At 39.6% G+C, this 25,663-nt stretch overlaps 1 protein-coding gene and 1 long non-coding RNA gene across 2 annotated transcripts in view; both read right to left on the bottom strand.

The window, feature by feature from the left end:
• Positions 1 to 2,521: 2,521 nt before the first annotated feature.
• LOC144615079 (uncharacterized) lies at positions 2,522 to 19,391 on the bottom strand. The gene is made up of 3 exons (XR_014136614.1): positions 19,154 to 19,391; positions 11,984 to 12,104; positions 2,522 to 4,337 (listed from the first exon to the last, which is right to left on the bottom strand). It is a non-coding gene; the product is annotated as an uncharacterized LOC144615079 (long non-coding RNA).
• Positions 19,392 to 24,134: 4,743 nt separating this feature from the next.
• RIPK2 (receptor interacting serine/threonine kinase 2) overlaps positions 24,135 to 25,663 on the bottom strand; it is a 57,925-nt gene continuing 56,396 nt past the window's right edge. Inside the window, exon 16 of the transcript XR_014136612.1 lies at positions 24,135 to 24,204. The gene's annotated coding sequence lies outside the window, so the exon portion shown is untranslated. The remainder of the gene's footprint in view (positions 24,205 to 25,663) is intronic.

Here is a 25,663-nt window from a genome sequence, read left to right as displayed (position 1 = left end):
AAATTCTTAGGCCCAGCTTGCGATGCTAAGAGGATAATGGAGAAAGTTCTTGCCCTGCATTGGTCCTATCTGTAACTATCTTTTTTTTTTTTTTTTTTAATTACACTGTCTATGGGAGTAATTTGTTTATAAAGGATATAAATCATGTGTCTTGCATGTTGCAAATATTTTGTTTAGATCTTATGCCTATGAAGGCAGTGATTGGAACTTTGCTTGGCTTTAGAGAAGACTTAATACTTTATTATATATTGAGAAAACAATGGTATAAATCATGGGCTTCAAAATAGTTCTCACTGTCACTGACCACCAGTCACACTAAACACCTGGCCTGAGGCTCAGTTTCTTTCTCTGTTTACTAGGGATAATAATACCTACTGCATGAAATTCCTATTTGCTGTGGTGCATGTAGTTGGCCTGGTTCTGTAGATGCTCAATAAGGGAAATTATTTTGTTGTGCATTTTTATTATCTTGGTCTCCTGAACTTCCAGATACTGTTTCATCTTGATTTGAACCCAACTGTTATTGTTCTGACACTTAAAGATACACAGTTTTAAGGGGCGCCTGGGTGGCTCAGTCGGTTGAGCATCCGACTTCAGCTCAGGTCATGAAATCACGGTTTGTGGGTTTGAGTCCTGCGTCGGGCTCTGTGCTGACAGCTCAGAGCCTGGAGCCTGCTTCAGATTCCGTCTCTGTCTTTCTCTGCCCCTCCCCTGGTCATGCAATCTCTCTCTCTCTCTCTCTCTCAAATACAAACATTAAAATTTTTTAAAAATAAAATAAAGAGACACATTTTAGGAAAACTAACATATATTAGTTGTGAAGGAGTTGAAGGTAAATCTGTTGTAAGTTTTCCTTTAATTTTTTTTTCTGAAAAGAAGAATAGTTTCACATTTAAACATTTAATGTTTAATATTACCTTAATAATATTATATTTTAAAATTGCTGCTACAGCAATAAGTGCATTATCATCACCAATTATTTATTGTTTCACACAAGGTGAAAAATGTGTGAAAATTTATCTTTTAAGTAGCCTTTCATAATTTTTTTATATGCTGCATTACTCTAATTATATTCTAATGTATTCTATATTTAATAGAACTTAAAACTTTTAAGCTATTTTCCCACCATAATAAACTGCTGGCTTGTAAATTGATATAACACCTATGAAAACTAATTTGGCAATACAAGTGTCCTGGTACAGTGAAGATGTATCTTAAGATACAACTTTGTTTTATCACAAGGAAAGAAATAAAGCCTGCCATACACAATGATCCAATGATTTCTTTCATGTATAACATTGATTTTATACTTAACGAGTTTAGATGTTTTTAGGCACGAAATTGTATTATTTATAATTGTAGGTCATGTATAGAAAAGAAAAATATAAGCCAACTTCTTTAAATTTAGAATTCAACTCTTCTGTGTCACTCTTGCACTTGGAGTTGTTTGTGTACATGTTTTTCTGCATAATTTTGTCCTCTGTGCTATCAAGGGTGAGATGTTAACGACCTTCCTTCAAAGTGAGCTCGAAGGGGCTAAAAACTGTTTTCTAAGTTTTGAGACATGTGCTTTCCTCACCCGGGAGAGGGTGTCAAGAGAAAGTGTTTGGAGAATAACCAGGGCTCATTTCTTCTTCAGATGGTCTCAACCAGGTTTGTTGACTGAGTTGGGGAGGGTCACAGGGCTCCAGCTGTCGCCACCAGGTATAACCACTACATTCACACATACACAGGAAATGACAGCCAGGTCCGGGCTTGGAAAACCATGATGTTGACACCGTGGATTTTATGTTGCCTTCTGATTTCAGATATATTAAAATGCATCATAGAGCCAATAAAATATTATTTGCAATGGTGAACAAAGTTATATTTGATTATATATTAAGTGAAATTAACTAATTATATCTTTTGATCCAATTGCTAACAACAATTCTTTTGCTAGGACTCTATCTCGCATAAATAACAATAAATGCAGAAAAGTCTGTATTCAAAGATGTTCACAGGGCACCTGGGTGGCTCAGTTGGTTAAGCGTCCAACTCTTGATTTCAGCTCAGGTCATGATCTCATGGTTCGTGAGTTCGAGCCCCACATCTGCGCTCTGAGTGCAGAGCCTACTTCACATTCTCTGTCTCCCTCTCTCTGCTCCTCCCCCAATCACTCTCTCTCTCTTTCTCTCTCTCAAAAACAAATAAATGTTAAAAATGTTTAAAAAAAAAGAAAAATGATGTTCACAACAATGTTATTTATAATCATAAAAATTAAAATATTCTCTGACTACAAAGTGATAGTTAAATAAGATATGATAAATTCACGCAGAGTGCATTTCAATTATATATGTTTTTAAAATGCCCCAAATGTTTATAAAAATGTTTAGAAAAATGATAGGAAGAAAATACATTAAAACGTTAGTATTCAAATAAAAACTTTAAAAAGTATTATCATTATTTCTATTCTTAGATGGTTTGAGGTTTGTCTTTGCTGTTTACTTTTCAGTATATTGAACTTTAAAATTTTCTTTTTAAAATTTCTTTTTTTAAACATCTTTAAAAGAATTTTTTTAATGTTTATTTATTTTTGAGAGACAGAGACAGACAGAGTGCAAGTGGGGGGTGGGGCAGAGAGAGAAGGAGACACAGAATCTGAAGCAGGCTCCAGGCTCTGAGCTGTCAGCACGGACCCTGACACGGAGATTGAACTCACGAACTGCGAGATTATGACCTGAGCTGAAGTTGGATGCTTAACTGACTAAGCCATCCGGGTGCCCCTAAAATTTCTTTTTAAATTTTCCAAAAATATACACTACTTTTATAGTTGGTTTAATATTATTTAATGTTTTATTATTATTTAATGAAAATCACAACCCCATATTACATAAAACAGTTCTTGCTGTTTAGACTTTCCTTGTTACCACAGCTGCAGGCATTTTAGTGATTTAAAAACCCTGTAAAGGAAAATATTTATCAGAATGTTTAATATGTGTGTTCCTTTCCAAAATCTTTAGCTGACAACAAAGTAATTCTTTTAGAAACTCAGGATATAACATTTCAGTGTGAAAGCACCATTGCAAATTAATTAGTTCAGCTGCGTTTTAGTTGCAAGCATTTTTCTGTCTCCTCGGTGATCTCGAAATAGCAAGGTATGTTGTTGCTGAAATATCACCTGCCTCGTCCTCTAGTCAGGAATGCATGAACAATACAGACTTATACCAAATAAATCATGCCTTTAACTCTCCTATGGTACTTTCATCTGGGCAGTTTTAATAGTCAGTTTTAATCTGATCACCTGTTAACATGATCACCTTTCCTGTTTATACCCCTAAGTTATATGTTACAAAAAAAGCGACCAGGTATTTCAGATAATACTGGTTTTAAATCTTTTTTTTTTTTTTTTTTTTTTTAATATATACTTATTTTGAGAGAGAGAGAAAGAGCACTAGCAGGCAAGGGGCGGAGAAAGAGAGAGGGAGAGAGAGAATCCCAAATAGGCTCCACACTCAGTGCAGAACCCCACACGGGGCACAATCTCACGACTGTGAGATCATGACCTGAGCTGAAATCAAGAGTTGGACGCTTAGCTACTGAGCCACTCACGTGCCTCTAAATCTGTTCTTTTATCCCTGTAACTACATTTTCTGGAATTCCAATCCAAAAGTTGTTGAAAGGGAAGGAGGTATGATGTTTGTTTCAAAATCAAGATAGCAAATTATCTATCCTGGCTTTGGAGAACAAGACCGTTTTATCAAATCTCAGAATATTAACAACACCCATGTCCAGACATAGGTATAGAAACTTATTCCAAAGCTTAAGAAAATTTGTCTTTTATTCTCACTCTGTATTACTCACACTAATGTTGCTTCCCAGAGTACCCGAATTAGCTAAACCATAGTATTTTTCACATACGTTTCAGTTAAAGAAAGTGTGTTGGGGTTAGTGTGGTATTGGGATATGGAGTCATATGGCAGACTTTGTTTTCTCACTGCTGGTTAGGGGAAGTTATTTAAATTCCCCAAAACTTGGTTTCCCTGATTGTAAAATGGATAAAATGAAAATATTTATCAGAGAAAACAGCAGTCCTTTTGTTGGATCACTACAATCGGACTCAACAACAGCTTGGTAAAACATCTTATCTTTATAGTCTCATTAGTTGGTATTCCTATGTTATTCCACCTCTGACCTAGAAATTTCATACAGGGCACAATTCTTCCTGTCCTTGTGAATCATCACAGGGTGCTGTATTACAAAAGAGAAACATGTCTTACCGGTAAGATAAAAGTTTGCAAACTGGTTTTGCCAAGAAAGTGCTTGCGGACAGTCTATGCTATTTGTAGTTGCAGATACTGTAAAGTCAAAAACACTGGTCAGGGCATCGTCTTGACTCTAGGAGTAGCTGGAGAGAGGCTCTTCTTATTTCATACTTTGATATGTATTGTTACCTTTAAATGTGTGAGAAGAGACTGTAACCCCTTGATAATTAACATTTTACACATTACACCTCAAGTTTTAATTTGTGATATATTGCCAAGCTCCACTGTCAGTGAAAACAGAATTATATTGAGCAGTTTTCTTCGCATTAAGTACTGTCACTATACAAACTTCCAGACCAAATTTCCTTCCATATGATTTCTGTGTTTACCTTTGAGGGAAATACAAGCTTTCCCCAAACATTCCACTGTAGAATGAAAAAAATAGCCTTGAACAAGCTGCTGCTGAATAAACTATGTTGGGGGTCATAATAAGCATCAAAATCACTTTGCTGTCTCTCAGTTTACTAGATAAACCACTTAGAGCCATACCCTTACGCAAATTATTTCCAGCAGAAAATATTTTATGAGTAATCAGAAAATATTTGGTTTTGCAAAATGGTTCAAAAATCTTGTTTAAGGTGTCCATTGACACTGTTTGCAAGATTCAAAGGAGTCCCTTTTATTTCAAAGGGTTTTATGTCTCCCCTTCCCACACACACACACACACACACACAAAAGGTTAAGAAACTGGTTCCATCTGAATAGGGGCCCTGTGTGACTCTGGGAGTTGTCTTTATGAGTCAGCAGAAGCGAGGTCGGTTATCTGGAAGCGAGGCAGCCAGCATGGGCAGCCTGGACCTAGAGGCCTGGACGAACTTCAGAGTCTGATTATACCAGAAACAAAGGATTGTTGGCCTCATCAGTTCCATGAACAAGCAACAAGTGGCCATTCCATTCCAGGTGGCAGTGTGTGACCTCACGATCTTTCCCCAACTGTGAGAAAGTTACTTTTAACTCAGCTATTAAGAAACAAAGAAAGGTTTATATTTTGTGAAAACTGTAGCTTGAAGGGTTTTTTGTTTTTGTGTTGTTTTTTTTTTCTGGAACTTTTGTTGATTGAGAAAAACTAAAAATGTTTCAAAGGATGCTTTGTTTGAAATATTAGATATTCAAAAATTAGTTCTTTCATTAAATATTTATTGTGCTTTGCTAAGTACTAGAAATAGGAAAATGGATAAGACTTGCTGTCCTCAAGGTATATACAGTTTAGTGCATAAACATCTATGTGTTTTCTGTATAAAATAAACTCAATCTCTCTGATAGTTAAAGGGCCAGCCTGTAGAAAAGATCTGGGGTGCCCCTGTCATGTTTTAAACACTCAGTTTCCTGATCTATTAGATGAAGACAATACGAGTCCTCCTTACTTTAAAATATAACTGAGGGGATGAAATGATATATCTACAAGTATTTTTTTTTAACGTTTATTTATTTTTGTGACAGAGAGAGACAGAGCATGAATGGGGGAGGTCAGAGAGAGAGGGAGACACAGAATCTGCAGTCAAATGCTCTACCCCTGAGCTATACCCCCAACAGAGGGAGACACAGAATCTGAAACAGGCTGCAGGCTCTGAGCTGTCAGCAAAGGGGCTCGAACTCACAGACTGTGAGATCATGACCTGAGCTGAAGTCAGACGCTTAGCCGACTGAGCCACCCAGGCGCCCCTATCTACAAGTAGTTTTTAAAAAATCCTTTATTAATGTGTCTCAACTTGTGATCTACCAAGGTGATATGTCACTTTGGGTGGGTGGCTCTTGTTAAAAAGGACAGATTCCTATGCTCCACCCCAGACCTGCTGGGATTTTGGGGATTGGGATCTGCATTTTAACAACAGCCCTCAAGTGATCCTTATACACATTTTGTTTGAGAAATTGATTTGGGGGTGCAGACCGTTGTGCAGGCAGCCTTCTGAGAAGGTACACATGTCCCAGACAGGTCACATAAGCTGGAAAGAGCCTTAGACCTAGTGAGGCCATGCAGAAAGAACAGTGGACAGGTAACATGTGGACCAACAAGCAGTTCCTCTCTCAATTCCTTTGCCCTGTGTGGACCCAGTGTCTATGGATCAGTAGGGTGTGAGGTGGGCAAGATGTAGAAACCTGTCAATATGACCGGGGTTAAGTCTTCTGCCAGCCCTGTAGAATAAGGACTCAGAAGACAGAATATTAAATCACATTTCTTGTCTACCTGAGATGGTGAACTTTGTTAACCCAGTCACTGAAAATTTGTGACTCCATTTATTCAAGAAGGGTTTCGAGGACCTGTTTTTGCTAGGTACTGTGTGAGTCACTGGAGACGCTGTGCGGAAATAGCAGACTGGATTTCTGTCCTTGTGCTTTTAACAGGCCAACAGAGTTAAACAAACCATCATACAGTGAACCATGTAATTACAATCATGAAAAGTACTAGGAAGGACAAGTAAAAAGTACAATGAGACATTATAACAGAGACCTAACCTAGACCGGGGGCTCAGAAAACAGAAAAATGATGTTGGGGGAAGGGGACGGCTTTTGAGAAAAAGTGTTCAGACAGAAATAAATTTCTCAATTTTTTTAAAATTTTAATTTAAATTTAATGTAAATTTCTCAATTTTAAGATTGGCAAAGGTGATGATAGACTTGGACAATGTTTCATAAGAAGTTATTGAGGAAGTAAACATATTCTACTTTTGAAACAAGTCCCTTTTAAAAAGATGAAAAGAGGGGCGCCTGGGTGGCTCGGTGGGTTAAGCGTCCGACTTCGGCTCAGGTCATGATCTCACGGTCCGTGAGTTCGAGCCCCGAGTCGGGCTCTGTGCTGACAGCTCAGAGCCTGGAGCCTGTTTCGGATTCTGTTTCTCCCTCTCTCTCTGCCCCTCCCCTGTTCATGCTCTGTCTCTCTCTGTCTCAAAAATAAATAAACGTTAAAAAAAAAAAAAAAGTAAAAAGATGAAAAGATCTTAACTTCCAAAATACTAAGAAACTCAAACATAAGAAAATAACACAAGTGTCTTGCCACAAATGCATCTGCAAGAATTTTTAGTGGGTTTTCTAATAGCCAAAATGCAAGACTGCCTCAATATCCAATAATAGTGGATTATTTAAATAAATATGCTACAAGAACACAGTGGAGTACTATTCAACGTTAAAAATGTTGCTATTAGATGACTTATTGGTTGGTTACATAAAAACAAAACGTTTTTGAACAAAACGGATGATCCTCTATTTTTGCAAACATATTTAACAAAGAGGTATACAATGACATAGAAAAATAAATTATGAGCAGTAATGTCATTTTTCTTTGTTTGGGAAGTCTGAATTTTCTAATTTCTCTACAAAGTTTTATCCCAAGGGAAGAATGAGAAAAGTGTATTTTAATTAAAAGTGTTGCAAAAGAGCGGGTACTCTCTTGGCTGGCTATGAGAAGCTTTGGTTGGGGGAGGGGGTGGGACTGGGAAAGGAGGAAGGACAAAACGTCCACAATGTCTTTCCTGAGAACCAAGAAAAAAGACTTTTGACTTTCAGCCAAAGGGCAGAATGAGACTAAAAGTACAATGTTATATAGCAGAAAGATGAAGTTCTGAAGATAGATTCTTTTGCAGAATTGGAGCTATCCGATAGGAGACGAAGCTGCCTTAGCAGGCGGTGGGAATCTCCTCCGTGCACCTGAGCACCGCGCAGACTAGAGGCCGCAGGACGTTTCCCGTGTGGGTAAGAGATAGACAATGGCTTCTGAGTTCCTTCCAAACTGAAGGGTCTGTGACTTTATGAACTTTAGCTTTTCCCCCAGGACATGCAAATAACCATGTCCTGAGAAACTTAAGGCTCTTATTTACTGGCTCCCGCTTGGAAAGCAGAAAGGGACACTGGAACCCTTGTTTTCATTATGTTTTAATTCCTCACTACAAATCAGGCTTGTGAAAAAGACATGTGATGTTAATATACTTTTCGTTTTTTTTTTTTTTAAGTTTATGTATTTATTTTGAGAGAGAGAGAAAGCGAGGAGCAAGTGGGGAGGGGGCAGAGAGGGGCGGGGGGAGAGAGAAAATCCAAAGCAGGCCCTACACCACTAGTCTGGAGCCTGATGTGAGACTCAAACTCACACACCGTGAAATCATGACCTGAGCCAAAGTCCGACACTTAACCGACTGAGCCACCCAGGTGCCCCTTTATCCTTTTCATTCTTTTTTACGAGTCTCATCCAATTATTTCTCTGAGACCCAGAATTATCTTTTATTTTTGTTCAAAAGCCCTCAGCTGCAGGACTTGGTAAATGTTTACTGTCTTCTAAAAGTCTCATCTAATCTCTTTTTTTTTTTAAACAGCTTGACTCCAAAGTTCAGTGGCTTTGGCCATGAACAGTGGTGACAAAATTGAGGTCTCCCTTGTTTTTTAAAAAATGCATCTATCACAAGAGGTGTATTTATGAGCAGTTGATACATTATAATACTGGGGATTTCAAGGTGGAGCTTCATGGAGGCTCACATCTTGTTACTGACCATTCTAGACCCTCGTCCTGAGACAGTAGGCTGCAGCACACTTCATGCATTGTGTTCTAGTCTTCACTCATCCATTCCTTTTTGGACGGTTGCAAAGAGCATGAGTCACTTCAGAGGGGGCATTCAAAGAAGTGTATGTGTTATTTTGACAGTGGTGCCACAGGGACACAGGCATTTCTCCTTGCTCCAAATACCATGAAAAGCAGGAGAGCTAATGCTTTCAATCACTTTTCTTTACTAGGAAAAATAACGACATTGGTTTGTTTGGAAGCCCTTTTACACACAGCCCAACAGGATGCAAGCTGCCTCGTGATGTGACTGCTAGGGTGCTGGACTCAGAATACAAATTAAATGCCGAGCTCCCTCTAGTGTCACGATACAGCCAGCATTTAAGAACTTGGATATTGTACATATTTCACAGTATGAGTCAATTATTTTTAATTCCATTAAATTTAGTTACTTTCCATTCTGCTTAATTTTATACAACATATTGCCTTTTTTAAATGTTTATTTACTTATTTTGAGGGAGAGATAGTGTGTGCGAGCAGGAGAGGGGCAGAGAGAATGGGAGCGAAAGAGAGAATCCCAAGCAGGCTCCACACTGTCAGCACAGAGCCTAATGTGGGGCTGGATCTCAGGAACAGTGAGATCCTGACCTGATTTGAAATCAAGAGTCAGATGTGTAACCAACTGAGCCCCCCCGGTGCTCCCATGCAACGTTATTTCTTGAGTCAGAATTTTGTGAAGAAACATTTAATAAACTATAATTTGAAAACATCACTAAAAATGGAAATTACAACTAAAAACGTTTTGTGTGATTATAGCATAGGGTAAATAAGAGAATATTCCAGAATACTGTGTTCGTATAAGACACCCCTTCTCCCTGCAACAACATCAACAACAACAACAACAACAACACACACACACACACACACACACACACACACACCAGTTCTATTTCAATATACTCTCCTTGATGTCCAACAAATAGGGGTCTCCTTCATTTGCATGTTGAGAGTAAGATGTGGGTTACTCCCTGGATATGGAGGGAATAACTGCTACCACTATAGGAAAAACAGAGATCCTGTAAGCATGTTTTATTGATGAACCATTAGGGCTATGTTCATGCCTTTTCTTTAAAAAGATATATAATTGATTGAAAACACTGCAAGGGAGCAGTGAGCAGGACAGCAAAGGAGAGACTGTCTGCCCGGATGCAGTGGTGAAGAGGGGCTACAGTTAAGGGGGAAGTGAGGAGGTATGGGAACACACGGAATTTCCCTTTTTGGTAGCTGTGCCTGGTGGTAAGTAGCCCATTGGTCATTTAGGGCCCATGGTTATTTTGAGGAGGGCTGCCTAATGAGCCTGTTTGTATTCAGGCCGGTGGTGGTGGCTGTGGTGGCTATGGTGGCTGTGGGTGCTTTTACCTTACTCGCGTTTGCATTGCTCAGGCCTGTTGCCTAAAAGCGGTCTCTACATCTCCCCGCCCCCCACACACATATCAATAATGACAAGTCTTTGGCATTTAGACAGAGGTCTCATCTTCTGTAACTGCTTCATGCTGGAAAGGGAGGGGGCACCCTGTTCCTACCTAAACTGGTCAGTCCATCAGGGGGTTTGTGCAGTTTTAGACCAGAGCATGATATTGTATTAATGTGATGATAGGCATCTTGAGTGAAATTCCTTGGTGGCCAGGTCTGTGGGATTTAGGGGTGAGGGGACCATCTGATGGTATGGGCTGGGATCCTTGTTGAACCACCATTCGGATATGGAATTGTTGGATTCACTCAGACACATAGGAACATGTTTTGCCTGCAGATCAAGATGGCGGCTGGATGCACAGGAACAAAGGAAAAGGAGGGGCCTGAAAGAATCGAGGTAGCTGAGAGTCAGCTAGCATTAGGAAAGGGTCCCAAGTGAGCCTGTGGCATGTGCAGATTTGCCCCAGGTGATCCATAGACAGAGTGGGAGTGGAGAGAAAAGGGGTCCTTCCCTTCACAGGTGCAGGCAATCCAACCTGTTGGCCTTCGGACCTTTAGATCACATGAAGGAGTCATCCTGGCCAGAGACCTTCAGTTGTCTGAGGAGTACTAGCTAAACCACCAAAGGGCTGAGAAGAGAAAGGAGAGGGAGAGAAGGATCCCTTTGAAGGGCAAGAGGGGAAATCCCTCACCATTTGGGGCAAGAAGGATCCTACTGGCTCCTTTTGGGGCTTAAGGTCCTCACCAAGGAGTAACCTCCCCTAGAGGTCATCAGTTCCCCAAGGACTACTAGAGTCGGTGCACTGAGGGAAAGTCCCGAGAAAATCCCAGAGAACCTGAGAAGAGCCCCAGGCTGGCAAAGCCTCCATGTACGGGCCACCAAATGTGGGGCAACCGGATTGGGTGGAGGCCAGTGGCATGGGTGGTGAAAGAATTCACCCAAGGCAGAACAAAGGAGATAAAAGTTTATTGAATATACCGAAGGGAGCAGGGGCAGGACAGCAAAGGAGAGACTATTTGCTTATTTATGCCTTTTGAATGTGTTAAAAAAATTTTTTTTTTAATGTTCATTCAGTTTTTTTTCAAAAATTTTTTTTAACATTTATTCATTTTTTGAGAGTGAGAGAGACAGAGCATGAGTGGGGGAGGGGCAGAGAGAGAGGGAGACATAGAACCTGAAGCAGGCTCCAGGCTCTGAGCTGTCAGCACAGGGCCCTATGCGGGGCTTGAACTCACGGACCGCGAGATCATGACCTGAGCTGAAGTCGGACACTCAACCAACTGAGCCACCCAGGCGCCCCTTTTCATTTTTGAGAGAGAGAAAGAGCACAAGCCTTGCAGGGGCAGAGAGGGAGGGGGATAGAGGATCTGAAGCACAGAGCCCTACACTGGGCTCAAACCCACCAGCTGTGAGATCATGACCCGAGCCGAAGTCAAATGCTTAACCGACTGAGCCACCCAGGTGCCCCTTTTTAATGTGTTTTCAAAAGTCCAAAGAGGCCAACATGGTACTGGTTGTGAGTTTTGATTTTCTACACCCAAACCACTCATCTTACGTATCATCTATTCTCAAATCTTGTGTTCATGATTCAATATAAGAAAATTGCAACCTAAAATAGTTACTAGAACAGAAACATCTATTGGACACTTGCTGTTCCCCTCCTATCTTCCCCCATCTTAGCACCAGAATGACATTTGAAAAGCCCCATCTTGCCCTACTTACGAGGCCTGAAGGAAGAGTCAGCAGTGACAGGAGCTAGGGATCCAGAGTCACACTGCTGGGTTCATGTCCTGGCTGTGACCCTTGCTGGCTGCATGATCTGGGGCGAGTTGGTACACTTTGTCTGAAAAATGAAGATAAATAATAACAGTACCTACTTCGCAAGACTAAATAAGCCCCTCGCATGTAACAAAACCCCAGCAAGGTGATACGCTGTCTGATGAAGAAGGCAGAGGCCAATTCCTGAGCTGGTTATTTTACATAGGTCTCTCAGCAGCAGGCTTTCCCAAACAGTACTTTTTCTGTTTCAAGAAAGAGGTTTGTGAGAGTGTCCTCAGTAACAAGACAAAAACCGAATTTTTTTCCTACCTGATCCTATTGACTCCATGGAGTCTAAATTCTTTTGCACGTGGCTAAAATCTCTCAACCATCTTTCCGAGACTCCCTTTTATAAACAAACGCTCCACTCTTTTTTTTAATGTTTGTTTATGTTTGAGACAGAGATACAAAGAGAGAAGGAGAGAACGGGTAGGGGAGGGGCAGAGTGAGAGAGGGTCAGAGGATCCAAAGCCGGCTGTATACAGACAGCAGAGAGCCTGATGTGGGGCTCGAACCCACGAACCATGGGATCACAACCCGAGCTGAAGTTTGACCCTCAACCGACTGAGCCAGCCAGGTGCCCCAAGAACACTCCACTATTTTGAATACAGATTCTTTACTGCTGCCAAACTGGTTTATTCACTGTCCTCAGACATACCCTTATCTCTTCTTTAACCCTTCCTTCTTTCTTCCCTCCCTCTCTCCTTCCTTCCTTCCTTCCTTTCTTCCTTCTGGACTGGCCTGTACCTCAATCTTCTCTGTCACTATCCTTACAGATTAGCTAAAACACCGTTTCCTCAGTAGACATTTAGCTCAGGAAAGTTACTCTGGAGTATAAAGTACACTATATGCATCTCTCAGCAGCTAACTTGAAAATATTGTGATGCACTTGTGTGATATTGGGGTGTCTCAGGAAGACCACACTTACAGACTTGCCTCTGAGTGGAGAGCGGAAAGAATCCAGCTCTCTCACTTTCATGGTGACTCCTATTGTGGGAAAGGATGCCAAGCTTACTACTCACCAGAGGTTGCCTGGTTACCATCAAAATATTTCCCAAGTTTCTGATTTTGTCAAAATTAATAGGCCCTGATACTTCTAAGAATATGACACACAAAAAAACTTATTTGTAGATTTTCTTGTGTTTAATTTAGAAACATTTGGCATTTCAAATTAATATTGGTTAAAATTGCCAAGTTTGATTACCTGAAGACACAAACAGGATAATTTATCCTCAGAATTTCACATGATCATCTATGCATTTTAACTTAATTTTTTTTTCCTTATGTTTACTTAGAGAACGTGAGCAAGAGAGGGGCAGAGAGAGAGTGGGACAGAGGATCCAAAGCAGGCTTCGAGCTGACAGCAGAGAGCCTGAGGTGGGGCTCAAACTCACAAACCGTGATTGTGACTTGAACCAAAGTCTGACACTTAACTGCCCCAGTGTCTCGCATTTTAACTTTTCAAAAGAGCTTCCACATCTATCATTTCATTTCATCTTTCCTACAAATTCAATAAAATTATTTTTCAAATGGGCTTTAAGTGACCAGGATTGAGAACTGGAGAAGCATATTTAACTTCTGAAGGTCCCAATGGGTCCCTGAATGGAATCCTTTCATTGGGACTCTATGTGAATCACTGATTCCCTTTGAATGATCTAAGGCAGGTCTTATCTCAGAAACCCAAGGCTGGATTGGATGTCTCCACACCTTCCTGTGTGACTCTTTTTGCTATTATTCAACATCTCTCATCAAAGATGCAGAGTATGGGCAGAGGAGGAAAGACATAGGAAGGAAGAGAGACATGTTCAAATTCAGAAAAATATAACACACATCAGAAACGGTGGAAGCAAAGGACCTTCTGGAGGAAAGACAGGGAAATGCACAATCAGCAGTTCTCAAAGCCGGGTGTGGTTATCTGGGCATCGTACAAGCTCTGGAAAGATATGAGGGTTTTCCAGTATTGCAGACTCTGTCGTGCTGCTCTTAGGGGAGGATTGATTCCAGGGAGAAAATAGTCATGAAGTAATTATTAAATAAAGGGAAAACATTTCTCAGAACATTCAAGAATATATGAGCTCATATAGCTATTTGTCAAACCATGAAACACCTATTACATTCAAGATTCCGGAGATACAGTTATAAAGAACACAGCCTTGCTCTCAGGGAGATTATAGGTCAAAGGGGAAGAGCAAATAATATTAATAATAATAATAATAATTATTATTATTATTATTATTATTATTAAATTCTTACCCTACGTGAAACTTTTTTACACTTGACATTACTTAATCTTCACAACCCAATGATGTGGTTAGCATTATTTTCACTTTATAGATATGGCGACTAAGGTACAGTTAAGGTGCAAGTTAAGTAACTTGTCTAGACTTCCATAGCTGGCAAATGACAAAACTGGAAATTTGAACCCAGCGAGTGCAATACCAAAACCTTCGCCCTTCAGCTCTTATCTCCCTAAACAGTGCTTCACTGATTTCCTTGGGAAACATTGTATGGAACAATTTCATTGTGTCATCCTCGTAAGGGATCTGTGGATACCAGGGGTTGGATTCACTCATTACAAAGATGGAGGCCAAAGATAATACGAGGCAGTGTGGTAAGTGTTAGTAGAAGTCAACACAGGAGCTTGGTGAAGGCATTGGTTAGGAAAAGCCTCCTGTAAGAGTCAATATCTGACCTGAGCCTGATAAATGAGTACATATCAGACAGGCAAAGAGGGAGGAAAGTGCCTCTGGGCAGAGGAAATCGGATGTATGAATGCTTGAAAGACCATGGTTTGCTGAGTGAACAGAAGGAATCAACATAGTATGAAGCAGGGGCCAAGGGAAGGACTAGAAGAGAGAAGAGAAATGAGAAAGCTGAATAAGTGAAGGCCAGATAATGAAGAGTCTCTTTATTTAATATTTTAAACATTTTATTGTTTCTGTAAAAGTGAGATGTGTTTATTTTTTGAAAAGGATTCTTATATGTATATATATATATATATATATATATATATATATGTATATATATATATATATATATATGATAACAATTCATAAAAGTACAAAGAAGAAACTAAAAACCACCTGCACTACTCTCTCTCACTCTGAGATTACAACTATGACATTTCACTGAACATCCAGTATCTTTCTCTATGTATATAAACATATGAGTACAAGGATAGAGATATAGAAGTGACATCATACTGTGTATGTTGTTCTGTACCTCCCCACCATTTATATGGCAATGACAAGAATCTTTGGCTTTATTCGGAAGTGAAGGATTTGCAGCAAGATGGTAACATAATCATATTTGTATATTATGAAACAACATAACAGCATCGCCTAGTATAAATTTGAGGTCATGTGGTGGCAGGAAGGAAGATCAAGGAACCCAAGGAGGCAGTGATGATGACATGAACCAGGGAATGGTGATGAATTGGAGAAAAAGGGATTGATTCAGATAACAGGAGGCAGGCTCAGTGGCCTCTCTGGCTGTGGAGGCAGGGGTTGTTCAGTGGTGGGAGGTGAGGAGCGAGAGAGAAATCTCCACCTGATTTCTAGGTTGCTGGTTCTGGATTGGATGTGTAGGTATTAGCACCAGTCACTAGCAGTTTGGGGTGCCTATGGGATATCCAATTGAAGAGAGCAGGTAACTATTCAAATATATAAGTCTGGAGCTCAAGATAGAGACCAGAGCTGAAGATAGAATTCTGGACATCATCAGAAGTTAAAACCAAGGGAACTAAGAACGGAACAATGAGGACACCTATACACACACACACACACACACACACACACACACACACAGAGCTCCTAAAGCCCTTATAATTTCTTTTGTAATAACAATACTAGGAGTATCTCTTATTCTTATGGTTGTCTTTGCCCCAGTCCCTGACAGAACTTCTAAAATGTTGTAAATCCCTAAGTGATAAGAACATAAGTAGCATCTCTTGCTCTAATGAGGTGGTTCTGGGTGGGCTCCTGAATAGGGGCTGGTCACAAGAAAGTCCAAGCCATTATTAAAAGCTTGGAATTTTCAGCCCTATCCCCCACCTCCCAAGAAGGGAAAGGGTCTAAAAATGGAATTTATAATTGATCATGCCTACATGAGGAAACCTCCATAAAATCCCAATAGTGGGATGTTCAGGGACCTTCCAGGTTGGTGAACACATCCAGTCACAGATAATTGCTTGGCGTGAGGAAAAACCTACATGTATTTGGTGACCCAGAAGAGAAGCATTCTCTGTCTTTGAAGAGAGATACAGAAAAGAAACATCATAAGAAATAACTGGGGTTTACCCTACACAAAAGGAGGAAAATTGAGTTTTTCTTAAACAGATGGCTTTTCTCTTCTTTACAATGTATGAGACCTCAGCTGGGAAGATAGGAAGGCTGAAATTACTTGATGCCTAAGGCTAGAATCATCTGAAAGCTTATTCACTCATGTCTGGCAGTTCAGACCTCAGCTGGAGCTGTCCAGCTCTTGGGTTTTATGAGCAAATGTCCCAAGAGAACAAAGCAGAAGCTGTATTGTCTTTAAATTTTTTTAAATGTTTATTTTTGAGAGAGGAGACAGAACACAAGCAGGGGAGAGGCAGAGAGAGACAGAATCTGAAGCAGGTTTCAGGCTTCAAGCTGTCAGCACAGAGCCTGACGTGAGGCTCGAACTCATGGACCATGAGATCGTGACCGGAGCCAAAGTTGGACGTTCGACCAACTGAGCCATCCAGGTGCCCCAGAAGCTATATTGTCTTTTAAGACTAAGCTCAGAAAGTCCTATGGTGGCATTTCTGCCATAGTAAAGAACACGCTAAGATTCAAGGGGAGGGAACATAATCCGTAGCATTCAATGGGTGGAGTGTCAAAAGTCAAAGTCACATTGTAAATACATGTAGGGTGAGAGATATTGTTGTGGTCATCTTTGCAAACTACAATCTGCCACAACTCTTCTGTTCCTCACTATTTGTTCATTACTATAGCCTTTTATTTATGCTTCTCTTGTCAGCCATGCCACAATGGTGACAACATTAAGTAAGTAATCAGCTAAAAGCCCTACTTTGTTTCCAAATGATCGGAGAAACTAGCTCTTCCCCTTTCTCCTCATACATACTTTTAAGCTGAGGCTTTGTGATAATTAATATTAAATTTAATTATCAATCAATAAACATTTATTGAGAATCTGTCATTTGCTAAATATCTCTTCGACAATGGAGATAGGCTGAACGTAATAAAGAAAAATGGTTTCTTTTTTTTTTAATGTTTATTTATTTTTGAGAGAGAGAGAGAGACAGAAGGTGAGCAGGGAGAGGCAGAGAGAGAGGGAGACACAGAATCCAAAGCAGGCTCCAGGCTCCCAGCTGTCAGCACAGAGCCTGACATGGGGCTTGAACCATGAAATGTGAGATCATGACCTGAGTTGAAGTTGGCACCTGACTGAGCCACCCAGGTGCCCCAAGAGAAATGGTTTCTTATCTTAAGAAGTTTACTATCTGGAGAAAAATACAGATCAATGAGAGATTTAAAAATAGGTGAGCGGTACCTGGGTGGCTTGGTCGGTTAAGTGTCTGACTTCGGCTCAGGTCATGATCTCACGGTTTGTGGGTTTGAGCCCTGTGTTGGGCCTGTGCTGACAGCTCAGAGCCTAGAGCCTGGAGCCTGCTTTGGAATCTGTCTTCCTCTCTCTCTGCCCCTCCCTCGCTTGTGTTCTGTCTCTCTCTCTCTCAAAAATAAATAAACATAAAAAAAATTAAAAAAAAATAGGTGTTATAAAGTTCTATCAGCTTGTTTTATCAGTCACTGGTAGGACATAATTTGTTGTCAGGGTATTGTATCATGAAACAATTTAATCTTTTTTAATGTTTATTTATTTTTGACAGAGAGAGAGAGAGAGAGAGAGAGAGAGAGAGAGAGAGAGAGAGACAGAGCATGAGCGGGGGAGGGGCAGAGAGAGGGAGACAGAGAATCGGAGGCAGGCTCCAGGCTCTGAGCTGTCAGCACAGAGCCCGACGTGGGGCTCGAACTCACAGACCGAGAGATCATGACCTGAGCTGAAGTCGGACGCTCAGCCGACTGAACCACCCATGCGCCCCTATCATGAAACAATTTAATGGCCTGCTAGATTCCAGACAGACACCCCATGCCCCTGGCATTCCCCGATCTACCAGTCTGATGACTTCGCAAAGAAGGAAATGAAGAAATTGAGCCAGCACTTGTGTTCATAAGGTCATGCTGCCTCAGAGTGATCGCTGCTTCCTCTTTTCTCCTCATTTTCTTATTTTGAATGTTTGAATAATCTTAAGCACCTTCCTAAATGTTTAGTAACTCTCTGTACTTCCTTTTATTATAGACTCAGAACTCTCTAGAATCTTTCTGAAAATATCAAACATGACTATTTTAGCATTTTATTCTCTGGCCTATATTGTGTTTTCTCAGGGGTTATTTCTGCTTATTGGGTTCAGTGCTTTCCTTGCCAGCTTCTTTGTTGTTTGATTATTCTTGGTTGTTTGGCCATATTTGTAAGTGAGATCTTAATTTGAACATTATTGGTGGCTGGAGACAGTAAGAATTCTTGTTTGCTTGGCTAGAAGCTCAAGTTTATTTGTTTTGTTTTAATTTATTTTTATTTTTATTTTTATTTTTTTTTTATTTTTTTTTATTTTTTTTATTTTTTAATATATGAAATTTACTGTCAAATTGGTTTCCATTGTTTTAATTTATTTTTAATGTTTATTTTTGAGAGAGAGAGAGAAAGAGCGAGTGCATGAGCAGGGGAGGGGCAAAGAGACAGGAGAAGGAGACACAGAATCCTAAGCAAGCTCCAAGCACAGTGGCTCAAACCCACAAACCCACAGTGAGATCATGACCCAAGCTGAAGTCAGGCTCTCAACTGAGCCACCTAGGCATCCCTAGAAGCTCACGTTTAGATTAAATCAGCTCTGACTCCAGTGGTGGTGGGCTTTCCTTTAAGATGTGAGTATGGTCTATGTTGAAGACATGCGGCTCTCCTTTGCCTGTGACAAGGTCCTAATTCTCTGCACCAGAGAGAACGTGAGATCCTTTTTTGAGAGAATCTTACTTGAAAAGTGACCGTATGCAGCCTGGGCCATGTGTCAGCATCAGCGTTAGACAGCACAGGGACCGGCTTGGCTTCACAAGTTAGCTTCCCGCCTGGCCACGGCTCACTTCCTCCAGCCGACTTCTGATTTTGATGGCAAGGCCTTTGCAGAATTCTGCTGGGAAAACTTGTAATTTTTAAATTAAGGTTTTAATTTTATTTCCAGTATAGTTAACATATGGTGTCATATTAGTTTCGGATGTACAAAATAATGACTCAACAATTCTATAAATTACTCAGTGCCCATCATGGTAAGTGTGCTTTTCTAGCCCCATCACCATGTCACCCGACCCACCCCACTCTGGTATCCATCCATTTGTTCTCTAGAGTTAAGAGTCTGTTTCTTTGACTTTCTCCCCTTTTTTTTCCCTTTTGCTCATTTGTTTTGTTTCTTAAATTCCACATAGAGTAAAATCGTATAATATGTATCTTATTCTGACTGACTTATTTTGCTTAACATTATGCTCTCCAGCTCCATCCATGTTTTTGCAAATGGCAAGATTTCAATCTTATTCACTGACAAATAGTATTCTGTTGTATATATGTACCACTTCCTCTGTATCCATTCATCTATTGACAGACACTTGGGCTGCTTCCGTGTTCTGGCTATTGTAAATAATGTTGCAATAAACATAGGCGTGCATGTCTCCCTCTGAACTGGTGTTTTTGTATTTTTTGAGTAAATAACTGAGCAGTGTGATTACTGGATCTTAGGGTAGTTCTATTTTTAACTTTTTGAGGAACCTCCAGAGTGTTCCACAGTGACTGCACCAATTTGCATTCCCACCAAGAGTGCATGAGTGTTCCTTTTTCTCTATATCCTTGCCAACACTTGTTTTCTTCTGTTTTTGATTTTAGCCATTCTGACAGGTGTGAGGTGATATCACATTGCAGTTTTGATATGCATTTCCCTGATAGTGAGTGATATTGAGCGTCTTTTCATGTGTCTTTTGGTCACCTATATATCTCTTTGAAGGTTTGTTCATGTCTTCTGCCCATTTTTTAATCGAATTACTTGTTTTTTGGGTTTGAATTATATACATATTTGGGTTTTGAGCTCTTTATAGATTTTGGATACTAACCCTTTATCAGATATATCATTTGTAAATATCTTCTTTCATTTAGTAGGTTGCCTTTTAGTTTTGTTGATTGTTTCCTTCGCTGTGCAGAAGTTTTTATTTTGATGTAGTCCCAATAATTCATTTTTGCTTTTAGTTCCCTTGCCCCTGGAGACATGTCTAGAAAAATGTTGCTATGGTCAATGTCAGAAATTACTGCTTGTGCTCTCTTTTAGGATTTTTTATGATTTCAGGTCTCACATTCAGGTCTTTAAGGGAAAACTCGTATTTTTAAAGTTTTCTTTCATGGTCTGGATTTGTGGGTTACTAGCTCTGTTTCATTTCAGCATCTATATATTCCAGAAATTTCTCACTGTTCAGGTTGACTATTAGTAACCCCCTTCTGAATTTTCTAAAACTTATTTAGATTTATTTTGCTTTAATGCTACTCTTCTGACATTCCTTTGGGATTTGGGAAGAGAGGTAAATGTGTGTGTTTAGTCAGCCAGCTTTGGTGGGAAGCCATCACTGCCCCCCCCCCCCCACCTTCTGTGATAACCTAGGGTTAGAAAGTTCTAACAGGGATCACAGCAACCTTGCCCCGCATATGGGGCAATTCTCTCTAAGAAGAGAGCATTTTTTTCTCTGTTCTTAAATTAGGGCATCTCTGTATCTGGTTCTCTTGCATCTCAACCATTCTTTGCAATTTTCAAAGATTACTGACGGTAGTCCTTTGCCGACACTGACAACTCACTCCTTTTAGTGCTCCGGAAAGTATTTCACTTGAACACTGAAAATAGCTAAATGATCTTATCATTCTTCACCTATCAAATGGACTTCAGCTCCTTGTTAAGTGTGTTTGGTTTATCTTTTCAAGTGTTGGGAACTTTTCATTGATTATCTTTTTCTTGATAGGAAAGAAGAAAGTCAGATGGAAGTTATGTATTCTACTTTTTTTTTTTTAAGTGTTAAACAGGACCTCATCAATAAGGATAAGGAACCCCTTTTGTCTTTATTATCTCTGGCCTTTTTCCTTTTTTTTTCCCTCAAGTCTAACCTCATTTAAAGCTTCAGCATTCCTGTCATTATTCATAGAGGGCTGACCACAACTCTAAAGTTGCTTTGGATTTTATACCACTACTGTTTTTTGTACCTGTCCTTTTTTTTTTTTTTAATTTTTTTTTAACATTTATTTATTTTTGAGAGAGTGAGACAGAGGATGAGTGGGGGGAGGTGGGGAGAAACAGAATCCAAAGCAGGCTCCAGGCTCTGAGCTGTCAGCACAGAGCCCGACGCAGGGCTCAAACTCACGGACAGGACTGCGAGATCATGACCTGAGGCAAAGTCAGCTGCCCAACCGACACCCAGGGGCCCCATGTACCTGTCCTTTTAAAGTCTGAGTGTTTGAAAGAACTCCATGCACAATGTTAGCAGCTCAGGGGCATTAAGGTAGAAGAGAAACTAAAGATCAGAGAATAAATAGTGAACCGTTGGTGATGAAATACAGGCGGCATGAACAGCAAATTCTGAAGACCTTGCTGGTCGAATATCTCCTATGTAACAGCTCCCCTGCTGAGGCACTAGATTCCATCCATCACCTCTGACCTGTGTTGCAATAGCTCTTTCCCATAAAGGGGACATGTCTGAATCACCTAGACCAGCAGACTATTCACCTGACTAGTCATGTACACAGCATTTTACTGATTGCAAAGCTCCTTCATGTTTGCGTTTTGTACTTCAGTTTCTCCGCTATTCTCATAAGAATTCTTTGTTTGTTTTTTAATGTTTATTTATTTTGGAGAGAGTGAGAGAAAGAGCACGAGTGGGGCAGGGGCAGAGAGCAAGAGGGAGACACAGAATCCTAAGCAGCTCCAGGCTCTGAGCTGTCAGCACAGAGCCCAATGCGGGGCTCAAACTCAAAAGCCCTGAGAACATGACCTGAGCCAAGTCAGACTGGGCCACCCCGGTGCCTCTCATAACAATTCTTTGAAAGGAAGGAGGAAGTTACTAGCCAGGTAGGAACTGGCTATTTTCAGGCACAGAGGAAGGTGTTGGGAATATGCAGTAAGTACTCTCTTTCCCTGGCTCTGTTTTATAACCCCTTCTTCCTCTCTTTGAAACCCTTGCCTTGGATTAATTAGTCCAATGTTCTCTTGAGTTTCCTCTTACCTTTCTAGTCCTTCTCAGCCTCCTTTGCTAGTTCTACTCCCTTTTGCCCATTAGAACTTGAATCCTTTTGAAAAGGCAAAAGCTTGCAGCATCCAAAATGGTGTTTTTTGTTTGTTTTTTTTTATGGAACTTAACTCAGAACATTATTTTTGCCATGTGCAAAACAGTTTACTTTTAGGTTATTCCCAATGAAAGTTGGAATTGGAAAGAAAAGAAAAGGAACCAGAAGCGTGGTAGGTTAAAAATGTGCTGAGATAGCTCCTCACAATTTGAAAATAAAACTGGCTTCTTAACAAATGGCAGAAATGTCCTAGTGCTTTTACTAATCCATTTAAAATCCGGTAAAAATAGGGCACCTGGGGGGCTCAGTCAGTTAAGCGACTAACTCTTGAATTCCGCTCAGGTCATGATCCTAGCGTCTTGGGATGAGTCCCTTGATGGGTTCTATGCTGAGTATGGAGCCTGCTTGAGATTCTCTCTCTTCCTCTCTCTCTGCCACTCCCCCACTCACATCTCTCTCAAAATAAATAAATGAACTTGAAAAAATAAATTAAAAATAAAATCTGCTTAAACCTATTTCTAATTGCATTCAAAAACATTTTTGGCTACATCAAATTAGTTAATACAATTCAGACTAATAATAACCATTTGTAGATAAAATTAGGAACTCTCATTGGAAATGCTAAGAACTACCTGAATGTGTGCAAAGAGTAGACCATTATCTCCCTGCCAAGTCTGTATGTCCATGTTGTTATTGATATAAAGGGCAGTTCTAATATCCATATATATATTAACTCTTTAAATTTCATTGGAAATGAATTTTATTGTGTACCTTTCATGGGCCACTTAGCTAGTGTGCTTAACTTTTTAGAGTGATTGTGGGGATGGGGGACAGGAACAAAGATGTGTGTCAGTTGGGGGGTGGGGTTGGGCAGGTAGTGGTTATAGCTATGGCCAAGAAGCGTTCTCAGATCTTGACCAGTTCTTTAAAAAAGGTATGTTATGTTTTCATCAGGAAGAGGAGAAGTAGCATAAATAATTTAGGGAACCCTACATCAATACTTTAAAAGGAATTAGAACACACCCTTCTAATTATCATTGAATCTGCTTTTATAATGAAAAATAATAACTTTTTCCCTCATGATGAAAGTAATCCATATTCATTTATTTAATTTAGAAAATATAGACAAGCAAATGGAAGAAATCACACCTGTAATCCCATCACCCACAGATATACTTTCTATATTCTTCCATTCATTTTGTACCAAATGGTGTCATAATATACACCCCATTTGTAACTTGTTTCTTTCACAGAGCAATATTGTTACTATCCTTTGACAAAAATCTCTAAATCTAAATCTATCAATATCTAAAGCATGAAATGGGTAATCCTCAAAATTCTAGTTTTTATTACCACGGAACTAATAAACTTAACTTTCAAGTTAAGTTTACAGGCTACAGATGTGTTCACATAGTCATAATATGTTTTTGTAAAATTTGCAGAAATAAGATATTAAAACATTTTTTTTCTTAAAGAGAACCCTCCCCGATTTTACAAGTGTGAGGTCTCACAAAACCTGCATCAATCCCTGGTAGTACATCCTTTCCTTTCCCACTTCCATTAATTCAGCAAATATTTTTGAGTATTTATTACGGGCCACACACTGTTCTAGGTACTTGAGACACATCAATGAACAAAACTGAAAGAGACTTACTCTGCAGTGAGGAGAGGGAGGCAGCGAACACAAGGAAGTAATTATGTTGTATGCTGTCCAGTGGTATTTGCTGTGGAGAAACAGCAGGGAAGAGGGTAAAGGAGATTACTATTTTGGCAAAGAGAGGAGGTCTGGTAAAATTTAAAAAGATGGGTAAAGCCTTATAGAAAAGAGAACATTTGTGCCAAGACAGGGAGCCCATTTTTTTGAGAGCATTTATACATCCTTCTCATTATTATTTCAGTGTATACAAATATTGAATCATTGTGCTGTATACCTGAACTAGTATAATGTTAGATGTCAATTACACCTAAGAAAAAACTCACAGCATTTTAAAGTTTTATCTCTAACCAGGATTAAATACAAATAAACTTTTATTTTTAACCAGGATTAAATATGTTAAATACATAGGTGCATATGAATATATACCTATACATAGTTTAAAATTTTGTTTTAAATATAGTTTTGCTTGGTAACAACTTAATAATTCTACTAACATGAAAATAATAGATTTTAAATGGAAATTAGAGGAATGGCTATCCTGAGTTCTTGACCCTTTCACAATGATTTACAAGAAATTACATAACCTTGATTTTAAAAATCATAATTTAAGGGGTGCTTGGGTGACTCAGTCAGTTAAGCATCCAACTCTTGATTTCAACTCAGGTCATGATCTCACAGTCATGGGATTGAGGCCTGCATCGGGATCTGTGCTGATAGCATGAAGCCTGCTTGGAATTCTCCCTCTCTCTTTCTCTCTCTCTCTATTTGCCCCTCCCCTGCTTGTGTGCTCTCTCTCTCTCTCTCTGTCTCTCTCAAAATAAAATAGATTAAAATAAAAATTTTTTAAAATCACAATTTAAGCCTTGTCTAGCACAGGCAGCCCACAGAGAGTAGAATCTGATACTTTTTACAACTGCTAAAGTACACATCTGAGTGATACAGAAGTTCCCAAATTTAAAGGGCACTTCTGTACATGGTGAAAAAAAAACCTCTTGTCAACAGAATGCAATTTATACTAACCCTAAAATTTGATGGCACTTTTGATTCTGCCTATTTTTAACAGGCATATATTTATGTATAGATTATACGTAAGAAGCCTAGAATGATATGCAGGAAAATGTCAACAGTACTTATTTTTGTGCTTATTGGTAGCGAGCTTATTTTGTGATTATCTACACCTTTTGACTTTTCCACAATGTGCACGTGTTACTTGAATAAAAACATAATTTTTATGTTTTCCATGCTTCCATATTTGACCTTTTTTTTCTTTTTAATTTAATTTAATTTTTAAAATTTACATCCAAGTTAGCATATAGTGCACAAAGATTTCAGGGGGAGATTCCTTAATGCCCCTTACCCATTTAGCCCATCCCCCTTCCCACAACCTCTCCAGTAACCCTCTGTTTTTTCTTCATATTTAAGAGTCTCTTATGTCTTGTTCCCCTCCCTGTTTTTATATTATTTTTGCTTCCCTTCCTTTGTGTTCATCTGTTCTGTGTCTTAAAGTCCTCATATGAGTGAAGTCA

Source organism: Panthera onca, chromosome F2 (assembly GCF_046562875.1).
Source record: "Panthera onca isolate mPanOnc1 chromosome F2, mPanOnc1 haplotype 2, whole genome shotgun sequence".
NCBI classification, from domain to species: Eukaryota; Metazoa; Chordata; class Mammalia; order Carnivora; family Felidae; genus Panthera; species Panthera onca.
The sequence above is the reverse complement of the archived record's forward strand: the minus strand, read 5'-3'. Positions and strand labels throughout refer to the sequence as shown.